The 15854-nt window shown below is 43.6% G+C and overlaps 1 long non-coding RNA gene across 1 annotated transcript; it reads left to right on the top strand.

Annotated features, from left to right (window-relative positions):
* Positions 1 to 2: 2 nt before the first annotated feature.
* Positions 3 to 13849, top strand: LOC133506653 (uncharacterized). Its single transcript, XR_009796570.1, has 3 exons — positions 3 to 452; positions 2154 to 2237; positions 13590 to 13849. It is a non-coding gene; the product is annotated as an uncharacterized LOC133506653 (long non-coding RNA).
* The last annotated feature ends 2005 nt before the right edge of the window (positions 13850 to 15854 follow it).

Consider the following 15854-nt stretch of genomic DNA (forward strand, 5'->3'; position numbering starts at 1 on the left):
CTAGTGTTTGAGCGACAGGTGGCGCTGCAACTTTACGCTTTAGGTTTGGACATCCGGGAATCTTAATGGCCCGCCAAAGCGCGAAACCCACTGATCTAAAAATTAAAAAAAAAAATGGCTTTATGGAAGTTCAAATCCTATTTCAAATTCAAATCCCGGTGGCACTCGTCTACTTCCATATGGATAGCTGAAGTCGCCGGAAGCAGATATCCGCCATCTTGATACTCCCAAAACAACCATCCTGGCCCACGTTAATCGCCAGTTTCCCGGCTGTGAATATGTATTTACATATCCATTGTTAACACTTGGGAGTAAATGTCTGTGGATATGTATTTCTAAATAAAACATACATGAATTTCCCTTAAAGCTGATCTTACTCGTATGTTTTTAAGTTAAATCCTGAATCATGTTGGGCTGAGTGGCAGCGTGCCTCCGGATTTCACTTTTTGAAGGTAACTTTTTTTTGTTTTCTTTTCCCGTTCACTTATGAAAAATCTTGACATTGGGTCAGGAAACATGCAGTAAATCCTGCCACTGTTTAGGACCGCAACTTTTGTGTCAACTTGGGGAAATGTTGACCTTTTCGGTAGTATTATGCATAGGTTTCCAATGACGCCATCTTGTGTGTCATAGAAGTCATAGAACACAGGTGATAGGTGAAGCGTGAAGTTTTTTTTTTTTTTCATTGTTAATTTATCCGATTGGTCAAAGGACTGTGGTGACGTCATCGGAAACCTATCCACAGGAGACTGGGACTTCACTTTTAATGTTGATTTACGGTATATGTCATCTTATACCGTGTCAAGTTATGCCGGGTTTATGTATTTTCAGTTCCATGTTTTTCTGCCGACAGTACCACCAGGCTACTCAAACCGATAATTTCCACGAAATCTGAATTGTGGCTCGAAAAACGTGGTCTGCCAGTAACTTGGGGATAGTTTTGTCTCGAACCACATTCAGAGCTGTTCTTGGTCTCAGTCAATGATCGAATGGTTCGAGTTTAATCACCTGCTTAACAGTATTTCAGTCATATGAGAACAATATCTACATGTTGGAGGATCCATTTTTACGGCTGTCGTCTTATGCTACCTCCCAGAGATCATTTGCCAGAGACGGAGTATCGCCAGCCACCTGACACTCACGTATGATAATACTGACACAGGAGATTAGCATCTGGAGTTTTGCTGCAAACTCTCTTCCTGTTTTGAAGTGCTGAGGGAGGGGGGAATGCCATAAATTTGGTTTACCTTATTCACTTCCCGGGGCCTCCCTGGCTTAATCAATATATGTGTCTGTCATGAATTTGGTCCGCACTCTTGGATGGAATGCCTTTATTTCACAGAGTGCTTCACACCGTACTTTGGGAATGGTTAACATGCCACGGAAATCAGGCCCTAGGAAATATGCAAGGTTTCTTGGCAGTCGTGTTGTTATGTCTTTCTTTTGTACTTGGCCTTTTTTGGCTGACCAAGTCGAATTAAAAACCCTTCACGTTACCAGAACTGAAAAAATGTCAAGCTCACACGGCCAGTTTGAATTCTACATGCCAAACTTTGAGGAAAAACCCTGTAAAACATGTCCTCCACTCATTTTAAGAGTACCAAGATGGCGGCCAACTGGCTTCAACCAATCGACACACCGCTAGGTATGTATGCGGTATCCTTTTTTTTTTTAATATATATATTTTATTCAGGTCAGTGGTGAAACCACAGAGCTTTATTTATTTGTTTGTTTGTTTGTTTGCTTTGTGGGATGGGGTGGGGGCTCCTCAGAATAAATAAACACCTGTATGACTTTCATAGAATTGTTTTTTAACATCAGCACACCACTGTTTGTTAACCTGATTAGGCCGCAGAAAAAGAGAAAGAGATTGGACTTATAAAACCAATGTACAGTAATGGTAACATGGAAATTTCCGGGGGGAAGCCGATGCCTCATTTTAAGATTAGAAAGCACCTCTGTGTACACATTTTCAGTATTCATCTTTTTCTGGAGTAGGACTAAGCACCCAATAGTGAGTACAAAAAATCCCCCCAACTGAGCTTGGATTTATTTGCGCAGGATTTTATTTGGAAAAACAATGCACAAAGTGTAAATCACAGAAACAGAAAAGGAGTTTTTGTGAATACTTCCGTCTTGCTGTGTCTTCACAGGAGTTGTGATGTTCATTTGGCGATGGAGACTCGCTCGTTTAAAACCCGGAAATTCCTTGACGCCATTCAACTGAGATGAATTGAGTGAGTAGCAACCATGAAGTGCACAAGTATTCGTCGCTATGTCACAGATAAACTCACGGAATCTTTATCCGGTCGTTTCGCAATCCTTATGCCATTTGTTGCCTTTTGCATTGAGTCGGCAAACTGCACGACTGTCAAACTTCAACATTTTCCAAATCAATCAATCAAAAGCCTTTCATAATCATTATATGCTGTGCTTACAACGGAATGATGAGTGCTTCTCCACAAGGTGCAAGGTGCAATGAAATAGAATAAAAATCGAAGAACATCTTGAGTAAAAACAATAGATAAAACATCAAGGCGCAGTTGTTGGGCAAATAAATAAATACATGCACAAAAGTGCCGTTGCATAATATTCCAATACAGTATTGTTATGTTCAGTGGCTTGAGTTCAAGGAGTCGACGGCTCTGGGGAAAAAGCTGGCCTTGAATCTGGTTGTCCGGGATTTCTGGGACTTGGACCGCCTGCCAGAGGGCAGCAGGTTAAACAGGTGATGACCAGGATGTAAAGAGTCATTTATTTCTTCTTCTTCTTCTTATATATATATATATAAATGTTTAATTTTGGCCTTTAAATGCAGTCGAACACAAAAAGATAGACTGTAACGATATAATGAAATTTCCCCCCAAAAATTGGATAAGAGATAATAGTAAATACATTATATATATATATATATATATATATATATATATATATATATATATATTATTGTTTATCATGAATTGCAAACAAATCTATTTGTATAGATAGTAGCTTTAAATATGATTTTGGGAATCAATATGTATTCCTACATTTAAAAAATACATTTGTGTATATATAATGTATTTACTATTGTCTATTATCCAATTTTTGGGGGGAAATTTCATTACATCTTTACAGTCTTTACAGTCAAATTAATTTGATCTAATTTCCATGAGAACATATCAACATAATCATTTTATCAACATGCATTATTCCAAATCCTGTTATACACGGTGCTTGCAGCAATTCTCAGAATTTAGTTGCGTGATGTTATTAGTTATTATTAGATCAGTTGAATAATAATGCTTATTGTATCAACTTGAACCTTTTATGGCATATTACGTATTGCAATATGTTCAAACTGCATGGGTCCGCTAAATAAACATCTGGTTGATTTCTTTGTTGAAAAAAAAAAAAAACAAGGCAGCACGTCTCCACATATTTGAAAATAATGAAAAGAAATAATGTCTTTCAACAGCAGTCAAAATCTGCTTTGCTTTGTCGACACCTGCTCCAGAGGGAGACAAACCCAAACAGAGCGCGTACCGTAATGTCGCCCGAAGACCGGCGAGGGTTCTAGCCGAATTGTGCAACCTCAGCTTTTCTTTGGTTGACATTCCTTTAAAGTAAAGCAAGAAAGTTATCGTCCATAAAGATAGAGAGACGTGACGAGTTGCCCCGGGAGAGGAGTAAAACTCAGAGGAGCGTGACGTTGACGTTTCCACGTGATTTATACGCTTTTTTTTCCCGATTGTGTAATGATTTACGAGGATTCCCACGAAGATTACACCGGTTTTAATCATTTTTTTAAAAACATCGTATATAAATATTTGCACATTGCGAAAAAGGACCTGTCCTAAAGTTGGTTTTGAGACATATACTTAGCGCCCATCTGGCTTCGGAGGTTCTGAAGAGGTTGGAAGTCTAGACGACGTTAATTGGGCCCTCGTGTGCGTTGACTTTTATATTTCAAAGCAAGCAGAACACGCAGGAATATAAATCGTCGCGTTTTATACGCACGATGATCGTCCTGGGAGAGTTCAGGTTCCTGCGAACGGAACGCACCTGCGCGGCGCCGGACGTCCCGTCCTGCAGGTGCACGCTTGTTTCGGGGTGCGGCGGGTCCAGGTCGCGGGTCCTGCCTCGTCGATTTACAGCGAAACGTCCAAATTTGGTTGATTTCAAAACAATTTGTCATCGTTCCATAAATCCTAATAAATGTACAGTCAATATTTTAAAGAACATTGTCGGTTGCGTACAAAGGGATTTGAACAGATGGTACGGACAAGTGAAATGAAACAAAAGTACGTACACCCTTTGGGGCACGTAACAGAAAGGGAACCGGAAGGCCTTGAATCAACTTTTTTCGTGTTTTACGACAAATTGTTCTGGGATCGCCGTACGAAAACGTGTTTGGATTTACGGTCCGTCAGAGAATTCACAACGGTGTCAGTTAAGACAGCCACTAAAACTGTCTGAAAGTCTGAAATGCAAGCTGCAGAGTTTTTGCTGTGGTGTGCATTTGTTTCCCCCGAAGGGGCCCTCGCGAGTCTCTTGCGCGCATAAAGCGCGGTAATCATTTACGGTACTTTTTATTTTCCCCGTCTAATGGCGTGCGCGCCTGACTTTAAGTACATTATCAGGTGCGACGCTCCATCGCGCGGATCGCTCGGACGACAAGAGATATTTATTTGTCTCGTTGCTTTTTACAGCTTTCTCCTTTGGGCCCAATTTGTTCGGAACCCGATGGATGTCAGATGGAAAGTTTAGAGCGGGGGTCGGGAACCTTTTAGGCAGAGAGAGCCATAAACGGCAAATATTTTAAAGTGTAGTTCCAAAAGAGCCATACAATATTTTTAAAACCAAGTACAAGTGTATTTGTGAATTTTATGTAAGGCCGACACTTTAAGAGTAGAATATGTCTCTAAATGCATTTACATAACATTATGTTGTTGCTAACCAATGATGACAAAAGTACTTTTTACCATTAATGCGACGTTTTAATATTTTTTTTTTTTTTTTTAAACGTAAGGAAGACTTTTCATATGCATAAGTAGAACCAAACATTGTCAGTACAGCAATATTCACACACCGCTGACGGGAAGTACGTTCGATGTTTTCACAATCAGCTGGTCTGCAGGTTGAATTTTTTTCATCTGTCCCCACTTATGTGCGCTCGCCAACAATGCTTGCCGACAGAGTATTTATGTAAAAAAAAATTTCCGGTGGTATAAACACGTTAGCATTATAAACCACATTGATGGGCTGCGTAAGGACTGTAACCTTTGTAATTATGAGTGTACCCCTTTAAGAGCGGAGGGGGGCGGTGCAAGGTAAACTTGGAAGAAGAGTGTGTGGCCGTGCAGCAGGACGTTGTTAGAGAAAGTTACGTGCGCTTCCCAAATGTTAATGATCGCACCCCTGCTGTATACAGTATCTCGCTATGAGGGCCATACGCAACCACCAAAGGAGCCAGGTATGGCTCGCCAGCCATAGGTTCTTGACCCCTTTAGAGAAAAGCAGCCAGGAGCAGGAAGAACACGGCCAAGTGGATTTGTAATTGCTGAATACACCGGGCGTATATTTCTAGACTTCATAAGGGAACCCTATAACATTATTTAAAGTGCCGCCGTCATGAAATGGATGATTTTTAGTATGTTATTAATGGAAAAAAAGGGCAGCATCCGTTTTTTTTTTTTTTTTTTACCACAAAACATGATTTTGACGTATATGGCTTTTTGTAACTCCGCCATGAAAATCCTCTCGACGGATTTGTTTTCGACAAGAAGCAGGAAGTGGCGTTAAGGGCAGTCGCGCAGTCATGCAGACTCGTTTCTTTATATTAGTTTTACCCGCGGGAAGGTAGCTCTTTGTTCCTTCGCGTTAGCCAAAATGCCGGCTCGTTGCATTGCTCATTATTGCTCGAACACTCGAGAGGATGGACGAGGGGCACGGCTTCGGCCGGGCTGGCTCATACGTACTGTCTGGGAGTCTGTTGTCAGTTAGAAGTGATCCGCATATCATCTAAATATGCCTCGAAACGATAGGGTAATATTGCCCCGGACACTTCACTCGATTGTGAGGTGTTCTCTTCTTCGGAAAGAGCTTCCGTGTCAGGAGGGGCCACAGCGTGTTTTCAATGGCGAATGTCCCAGTGTGAGGTCACGGGCAGGAGATCCAGTCAATATGGCGACCACTTGGCTGTCCAATGACACTTCCGCAACTTTGCGCATGGATGACGCGCTCTCCGCTCATATTTATTTTTTCGTATAGACATTGAAGTGAATCATGTTGTATGTATTTTTCATTTCAATATCTATTTTAGAATGTTTATAGGTCTGACTCTTGGGCTTTAAGCCAGATGAGTCAGATGATTCAGACGCGTCGCTAATGGGAATCAAATCCAATCAATGGGTTTTTGTTGCGCAGACAAAAGAGAAACTTACCATCAGTGTGACTAACGAAAGCATCACGGCAGCAGACTGCGTCACCAAAACAGCATTTGAGTCCAACCGCCCGTGGGACACTTTCGCTATTGTGCGTCGCGTACTTAAGCGTCCCCGCCCATGTTTCCCAGGGTTGTTTGTAATTGATGACCTTTTCCTCCCCCACACACAACCGTGCAGGCAGGGGTTTGTTTTCCTTGAGGGCCGACCGCGGTTCGGCGGTGTCGGTCCGAGGCAGGCGTCTCTATCGTCTTGCCTTTGACAGACGGCGCTGACCGCTCGCCGTTGACCTTTTTAGCGGAGGGAAAGCCGCAAAGTCGCAAAAGGTGCTACTTCGATACACGCACAGGAAGTCGTAAATCTTCTGGAGGAGGTTTGTTGGAGTGCCTCCAACAAATAGCTTCATGTATTTTCATTTTGTTGAGCTCTGCGGATAACACGAGCCAAGACATTGGTAACGTCTGATTTGTTTGAATATTGGGAAAAAAAACGGACTGTCACAATCTTAATAAATGGCGCTTGAACATTCTCAATGGTTGGAAAAGCGAAGTTGTGAGAGGAAAAACGTTCACTGTTGAGGTAAATGGAGGCGACTTTCTTCAAATGTCACTCAAGTGCTGCAAAAAGCAACAACAACTAAAAGAAAATGCAAATGATGCAAATGCAAGTTATCCATTTGTTCCTAAATACATTTTACGTTTGAAGATAATGGCTCCAAATGTGCAAAGACTGAGGACTACGTAGAACTGACTTGTGGAGTAAAAAAAAAAACATAACTTTTTTTTTTTTTGGTTAGAGCATTGGCCTCGCGGTTCTAAAGACCGGGGTTCAAATCCCGACCCCGCCTGTATGGCGTTTGCATGTTCTCCCCCGTGCCTGTGTGGGTTTTCTCCGGGCACTTCGGTTTCCTCTCACATCCCAAAAACATACAACATTAATTGGAGACTCTAAATTGCCCCAAGGTGTGATTGTGAGTGCAGCTGTTTGTCTCGATTTCTCTGCGATTGACTGGCAACCAGTTCAGGGTGTACCCCTCCTCCTGCCCGATGACACCTGGGATTGGCTCCGGCACTCCCGAGACCCTTGTGTGGATAAGCGGCTCAGAAAATCGATGGATATTTAATTTTGGATTTTGGGGGTGGGCGGGCGGGCGTGCGCTAAAACACAGCCCTGTGATGCACTCGGGCGTCCTGCACGAGTCGCCCCTCCCCAGACTCAAGCGCTTTACGGTCAATATGGCGACCAGTCCAGGGTGTACCCGACCTCTTGCCCAAAATTCAGCAGCTCTTTGACGACCCAGAAGGACAAGCAGTACGTAAAATGAAATGGCTATATGGATTGTCATGTTCAGAATCAGACGGTCCTGAATAATCATATCATATTCTTCATGTCCAGTGAGTAATGTTTTATTTTTGAGCATAAATGTGTGGCAGGAAAACTTTTTCTGTCGAACGTTTTTCGACGAGCACGGAGGTCCCGAAATATGACAGCTGGTTTTAATAATTCTATTATTCTTTTCTGGGAATGTTGAAATATGGCATTTGCCACAATGCATGACTGATCCGCTGCCGCGTCCGCCACCTAGCGAGGCTTTCAAATTGTCCATAGATAACAAAGTTCTCCGGCGGTTTTCCCAGACCGAAGCACATCTGGGCAGGTCGTTTTAACGTCACAAGACTGGACTTCTTTCTAAATGAACTGGGAGGAGACGTTTTGCATTTTTAAAGGTTACAGGACGTTAAACAAAAAAAAAGTCTCTGGAGTCAAAGACACGTCCAGCTAGGGAACTTTATCCGACCGTGAGGCTTGAAATGTTTTTCTTTTCCCCGACCAACACGTGCGCAAGCATTCAAGGCGTTTATGACTCGGACCGGCCCGAAGTGCCGCGTGTGCTGAGGCGCTCGTCGTTCATCTTCTCTACGTTGTTGTCCGGCGTTCGCTTGGATATTACATTTACTTGAAAGTGTTTTTGGGGTTTATTCGGGACCTTGCAAATGTGTTTTGTTTTTCCCAGAAATGTATCTGTGAAAGATTTGATAGAAGCTAAACAGAAAAGGCCACATCCACTGATGGTGAGACGAACCCAATGTGGGCCAATCGGAACAATTTTAAATCAATCTTTAGAAACATTTCTTAATAGCTGAATAAACTACCTAGTGCTAGCTTGACAAATTCCGCCCCATTTCCTCCATGCGCTATGCGGTAACTTTATGACTTTTATGAACTCAGCAATGGAATTTTGGATCTTTTGGATGCTCTAAGGCGCAGGTGTCAAACTCAAGGCCTGGGGGCAACATCTGTCCCGCCACTCCAATCAATGTGGCCTGGGAAAACAAACCTTTCGATCAATTTGATCAATGATTTTTTTTTGCAAAAATCCGTACCAATATTTCATGTTGTCATATGTCATGTCATTATCCAAGTCGCTTATCCTCACAAGGGTTGCGGGAAAGCTTCGCGCAAAAGGCAGACTACACCCTGAACTGGTTGCCAGTCAGTCGCACGGCAGATATCGACACCATCACTGAGCGGGAATTGATCCCACCAGGCCCGGACCAAAAAACAGGCGTGCGTAGCACTACACCATCAGTTACTCTGTTGTCATATGTAATAGATAATAACTCCCAATCATTTATACTCCAAAGCTCAATCATGCTGGCCACCTCCCCTAATTGCAGATGTTCCGCTGCTTATGTTTTCATTTAGGATTCCATAAAACGGCTTTATCCCGTTTTTAAATGCAGTCTGGCTCGGTTTTGTCGGTCTTGGGGTTATTAGGGGCGAACCTCGAGACAGCCCACCGCAGGCGTCCTTGAGGTGTGACGGCAGAACGACTGAAAGGTTTCCAGGGCGCAGGCAGCGTGCTCAAGATCTCCGTGGGCGCAGGTAGAGCACACGAGCCAGGCAGCGGATTACATAACGGCCGCCATCCCACAACTGAGGATGCGTGCCTGTGGAAAGCGGTTCCGCATGGGCTTTAATTCCGAATTAAAACGGGCGATTAATCGCGCTGGTGCGTTGCGTTGAATTGACCCCTCCGTACAAGGCACTTAACCGCCCCTCCTGAAGTGACGTCACGCCACGTGCGCTGACGTAAGACAAACAGTAAAAATGGCAAATACAATACAATATATTCTGAACTGAGACCGACTCCATGCTTCTGATTTCATTCAAATCAACGAGATATTATAGATTCTAAATACAATACATTCTTAACTGAGAGAGACGCCATGCTTCTGATTTCATTCAATCATTCACACAGATCAATGTTATGCTAGCGGAGAACGTCTCGTTCATTTATACGAGACGTGTATTAAAAATCAAATTTAGGGCATATCTTCGTGCAAACGCAGTCTGGTTAAGCTTCGGCCGCGAGCCAGCAAGAAATCGACACGTTTGCGCAGTCCGATCATCGCTAAATATCGCTCAACAAAGAATAAGTGTGTCAATCCTTCACACGTAGCGGTGTTATGCTCGCGGAGAACGTCTCATTTATTTATACGAGACGTGTATTAAAAATCAAATTCAGGGCATATCTTCGTGCGGTTAACTTTCGGCCTCAAGCCAGCAAGAAATCAATACGTTTGTGCAGTCCGATCATCGCTAAATATCGCTCAACAAAGAATAAGTGTGTCAATTGTTCACACGTAGCGGTGTTATGCTAGCGGAGAACGTCTCATTCATTTATACGAGACGTGTATTAAAAATCAAATTCAGGGCATATCTTCGTGAAAACACAGTCTGGTTAAACTTCGGCCGCGAGCCAGCAAGAAAGCGACACGTTTGTGCAGTCCGATCATCGCTAAATATCGCTCAACAAAGAATAAGTGTGTCAATCGTTCACACGTAGCAGTTTTATGCTAGCGGAGAACGTCTCATTCATTTATACGAAACGTGGATTAAAAATCAAATTTAGGGCATATCTTCGTGCAAACACAGTCTGGTTAAGCTTCTGGCCGCGAGCCAGCAAGAAAGCGACACGTTTGTGCAGTCCGATCATCGCTAAATATCGCTCAACAAAGAATAAGTGTGTCAATCGTTCGCACGTAGCAGTGTTATGCTAGCGAAGAACTTCGAATTCATTTATACGAGACATGTATTGAAAATGAAATATAGGGCATACCTTCGTGCAAACACATGTGTTCTGGTTGATATTAGATGGATTTAGTTGATGATGCGGTCTTCCACAAAGTTTGATCCAGCGAAGGCATTTTTCGTACTGGGTCTTCGGTTTTGGAAAGGGTACGAATGGAACTCCACCAACTAGCCTTTCAGGATACCTGTCGTCACTATTACAAAGTCCGTGACTCCACTTCTTAACCATATTTTTTGTTAAATAACCCAAATACGCGATAAAACGCTAACTAAACCTATAGTGGACCATGCAATGTTGTCTGAGAAAATGGCGGGAGCAAAAACAGGCTTTGGTTTATGCAGATCTCTGGCCTCTGATTGGTCGCGGGTTAGACGTTACCTCGCTAGGGAGGTTGAGGCGTTCACCTTCTGCGCTGGCTTTCATGTCACGTGGTTGAAGATGTTGCAGCTGTACGCTTTAATTTCAAATGGAAGGGGGGAGCGGGTCTTGTTGTACAACAGTCCTTTAAATGTTAATACCATGTATGGCAGCTTTTCAGCGCGTTCACGTCTTATCTCCTTGTTGCCGCTACAACGAATGACGCGTTGCCGGTTTCGACCTGTCTTGGCGCTCTCTGTCCTCCCTTTTCAAATGTGCCGCCTGCCCTCGCTCTGCTTTGTGACCAAAACACAACACAGGCTTTCTTTCTTCATCTCTTTCGGGGTTTTTTTTTTTTTCTTTCCTCTCGAGGTAATCACCGCGTCACGTCTGCAGATTAGGAAGTCTAAACAGTTTTTATCAGTGCTGCTGGCAGTCTGGAGCAGCGTCAACAGAACATGAGGCAGAAATGGAACTTTACGACTGTAGCAAGTTTACAGCTGCTTTAAATAATTGTTAATGCAAAATTGCGGCCTCTCAGACGTGCGCATAATCATGCATGATTATGTCTTTGGTGTCCAAGAGGATTCAGCCACGGAGGTTCTGGATAATACGTTTAGCTGCATAAGTGTCATTTTACCGTATTGCGGAAATTCCACACGCAAGTGCAAACTCGAGGTGGCACTCGGGAGAGGGCAGGTCATAGATTGGATTGATTTATTCCCGTCTCGATCAAATGTTATGAAGCCAGTCCTCGGATCGTACCCGAGCCGCGTCCCATCTTTCGTTAAGTTGGGATCCGTTCGCACGGTTTTGACTTAAGTCTCCATCCATCGATCCGTCTTCTGCAAATACGAACCCGATCCCAGGTTTGGAGACGGACGGTGATCTCGAATAAAAAGCCACACACAAAATGCGATTGGAATCTGTATCAGGGTATTTCCATATTTGTTGCTTTTAGTCATATCTACAGCATGTTAAAAAAAAAAATACAATAATCACATCGCAGTTCCAGATCCAAAAGTTATCAAGTACGATTTGAGGTTTCACCGACAGTATAAATGTTTTCATATTTTATTGGTGAATGTTAGAAAAATAGGTTGGCATTATGACCAAAAGGTAATAATTTTTCCTTGATAATACCAAAGCTATTTACAAAGCTAAAAAAAAAAAAGTTTTACACCATTGATTCAAATTTATCATCAACAAATCTTCTCCATTGACCGTGATACAAATCAAACCAATTTACGTCATTTTTTTTTGTATATATAGTTTGATTATTTGAGGGAACTGTTGCCACGGCTACCAATCTACGATGCAAGATTTTTTTTTTTTTTTTTTCCCAATCTCCGTGTTGGCGTTTTTTGTCTCCCGGCCTGGCCAATGTTATTGTTTGCGCTGCAGCTCAGGGTTTTATCTTATCCAGCCGTGTTGATAAGATAAACGAGATATGAAATGTTTTTGCCATGTCTGGGATGTGTTTCTGACCGTAACGCACGTCTTTTGTGTCGTGGCATGTACTGTACATCTTTTTATGTTGTAACTGGAACCGTACGTGACTTTCTGCTGCCTTTAAAAAATTTTAGGGAGAAAAAAAAAAATAAAAAACACCCTAAAATGTAATTACGTACAGTAATTAAAAACAGAATGTTTGGTTGTAAACATGTGTACTAGACCTGTTCTGACTACAAATACTAATAATAAACTCTGCCCACAAAATAGTTTGACTTTTATTAACTTGAGAACATAATCAATGGAAATGCAATCAAAACATATTCTCAGAGCTTTGCTTACATTGTGAAAATAATAATTACACTTTCCCGGTTTTATTTTTTTACATTGGACAAATTTTTTACGGCAGAAGCTGAAAGTTTTTCGGTGGGCACAAGACGACGCATTTGCCACAAATCGTTGTTGGAGTCAACGTCCTCAAATAATCCTCTGAAATCAGGCCATGAACGGGGGCGCAACTGGTCAGCGCATTGGCGTCACAGTTCTGAGGACCGGGGTTCGAACCCCAACCTTGCATGTGTGGAGTTTGCATGTTCTCCTCGTGCCTGCGTGGCTTTTCCTCCGGGAACTCCGGTTTCCTCCCACATCCCAAAAACATGGAATTAATTGGCGACTCTAAATTGCCCATAGGTGTGATTATGAGTGCGATTCCCGTCTGTCTCCATGTGCCCTGCGGTGGGCTGGCAACCAGTTGTGGGTGTACCCCGCCTCCTGCCCGTTGACAGCTGGGATAGTCACCAGCATTCCCCGCGACCCTTGTGAGGATAGGCGGCTCAGAAAATTAATGGATGGATGGAAGGCCATGAATGGAAAATATTTTGCTTTTCCAACGTGTGCCGTTGTCGGGAGTTCGCCCCGATTAACTTTGCGGCAAAATCCCAATCAGTCAGTCAATCAAGATCTCGCCCAGTTTGACTTTGAGTGAAAAGTACAGTAATGTGTTTTCGAATCAGGGGGAGTCAAATGTTGTCAGAAAAATTAAGACTCAAGTAAAGTACTGATTCCTGAAAACTCTGATACGGTACAAGCTATTTATTTGCACTTCCTGCCACTGCACCTCGCACAATGAGAAAGTAATCAAGGATATGGCAAGGACAAATTCCCTTGAGGGGAGAAACCTCAGACAGTGACTGCACGAGACTTACGACTTGGTAGTGACTCGGGACACTGAACACATTTCTGGGTCTCCATCTTCACAGGAAACCTTTTGTTGCCAGTCGACAACGCAGAGCGCAGCAACCTTTTCGAGGCGACGTCAGAATGCGTCCTCGACTTTGTCTTTTAGCAGTGGCCACGCGGGCCTCGTGTGACCACACAGACGCACGTGCGCTAGACCAGGCGGATGGAGATAAAGGCTTGGCGGGTGGCAGTTGAACGGTTGGAAGGAGCCGAGAGCAGCGCCGCTCGGTCGGGGGTGGCATATCTCGACCGGGCATCGCTGAGCTGTGAGTTATTAGTTTGGGGTTTCCTCTTGGCACACGCACAGTTTGTGGGAGGGGGGGGGGGGGGGGGGTCAACACACCCCTGTTCACATGACAGGTTTTTGTGATATAAAAATATGAGGCCAAGGTAAACCTTTTGTCGATTGAATCTTTTGCAGATGAATCAACTTCTGATTAACCCCAAATAAAATGCTTCACTGTGACGTTCATTTGGTGATGGCAGGCATAATTTTTGGATGCCAGAAGTGGGTAAGTTATGAACAGGGATCCAAAAAAAACTGGCCCGTGACCGATTGTGCAGAACACACTATGTAATAAAAATAAGAGCACGTAGGACGTGAGTATAGCACTAAGTGCTTGCTCGACATGAGGGGACGAAAAATGAACAAAAAGCCGAACAATCAACGGAAATCTAAGCTAGGTAGTGTGAGTCACAGGAACAACAAAAATACAAAAACCAAAGTAGAAACACAAAATCAAGACACATACAGTGAATACTCGGTTCTCGAAGAAATCTGTTTTCGAACGAACATTTCGAGATTTTTTTTTGCTTCTGTTTTCGAACGAAAATCGATACTCGAACGCCTGCGACAAAACTCGGAAATAACACAGCGCGCCCGGCCCGAACGGCTGACCCACGACGCGCTTTGTTATTATAAATTCGAACGCACCGCAAAAGAACCCGGATATAATATAACGCGCGCAGCGCGAATAGCTGAACTACGACGCGCGTTGTTATTGCAAATTTGAACGCATCGCGAAAAAAGACGGGAATCAAATAAGGCGCGCGGTCCGAGCAGCTGGCCCACGACGCGTGTTGTTATAAATTCCAACACACCGCAAAAAAACCCGGAAATAACATAACGCGTGCGGCCCGACCAGCTGATCCACGTTGTTATTGTGTATAACGCAGCCTCTGTACGCAGACGTGGGAAATATCGATTCGGTTTTGGAACAAATCGATTCTCGAACTGCCTTCTGGATTGGATTGCGGTCGAAAACCGAGGTTGTGCTCTACCTACTGTTGACAGATGAAAGAGGAAACAAGAAAGAGTTAGCGCACACAATAACGGCACGACTGGAATTAGGCACAGCAAATAACAATTGAGCACGCGGACGAAAGCGAGTCACTAGTGCGACGCTAGCTCGCTGCCGCGGCTGCACCTGAAAAAACACTGCGTTGGAATGAAGACAGAGAATGATATTCGAATTATGGCCAAAAGATTATCTCGGTTTCATCTGGCAGATGGTGTCTGGCAGATTCCGTCCTTTCATGCTTCTGCTCTCAGAAATCAGGACTAGCCGACATAAACAGATGAGCTTTATTCGGGGTTAAATCAAGGCCACTTTAAAAGGCCCCGTGCCACACCTTGATCAGGGGTGTGCAAACTTTTTCTGAGTCAGCCTATTGCCTTTTATCCAGAAGCTGCCATCAGCGAATGTGTCTGTACCGCATTTTATGCCTCATCGCCTCTCATCAGACAGCAAAACCAGACTGTCGTGGAGGTGAGGCGATGCCGGCAGGCGCGTCACACTTTCTACGTCCGCCCGTCCCCGTCCGTCCGTCCGTCTCTTTGAAGCGGCACGCGGAGGCGCGTTGCTCATACGCATTCCGAGACGTCAACAGCCACACTGCACGCATCCAAACAAGAAGAAGAAGACTCAGCTTGTCAGACACACACACACCTAAGCACACACGGTTGTGTATCTGCTGCCATATTTGTATAAACACATCATTTTACGAGTCTTTCCTGTCGGGCTTGTAAAAAGGTACACGTAGCTTTCGAAGCAATGTTCTCAAAATAACTGTAATTATCGAGGTACTACAGTATACAAAGTTAGCTCATCCCTCCTCTGCAACACCTGGCCGCATGACTTCATAACTTCATAAAGCGCTAAATAAAGCTGCAGCCTGCGCACGTGTCCAAACAAGAAGTCGCATTTTGGGCCGTAATCGATGAAGTCATTCTCTTTGCCAACCGTGTTAACATTTTGCTGATTGATGATGATTTAGATTTTTTT

This window comes from Syngnathoides biaculeatus, chromosome 9 (assembly GCF_019802595.1).
Source record: "Syngnathoides biaculeatus isolate LvHL_M chromosome 9, ASM1980259v1, whole genome shotgun sequence".
Taxonomy (NCBI): Eukaryota; Metazoa; Chordata; class Actinopteri; order Syngnathiformes; family Syngnathidae; genus Syngnathoides; species Syngnathoides biaculeatus.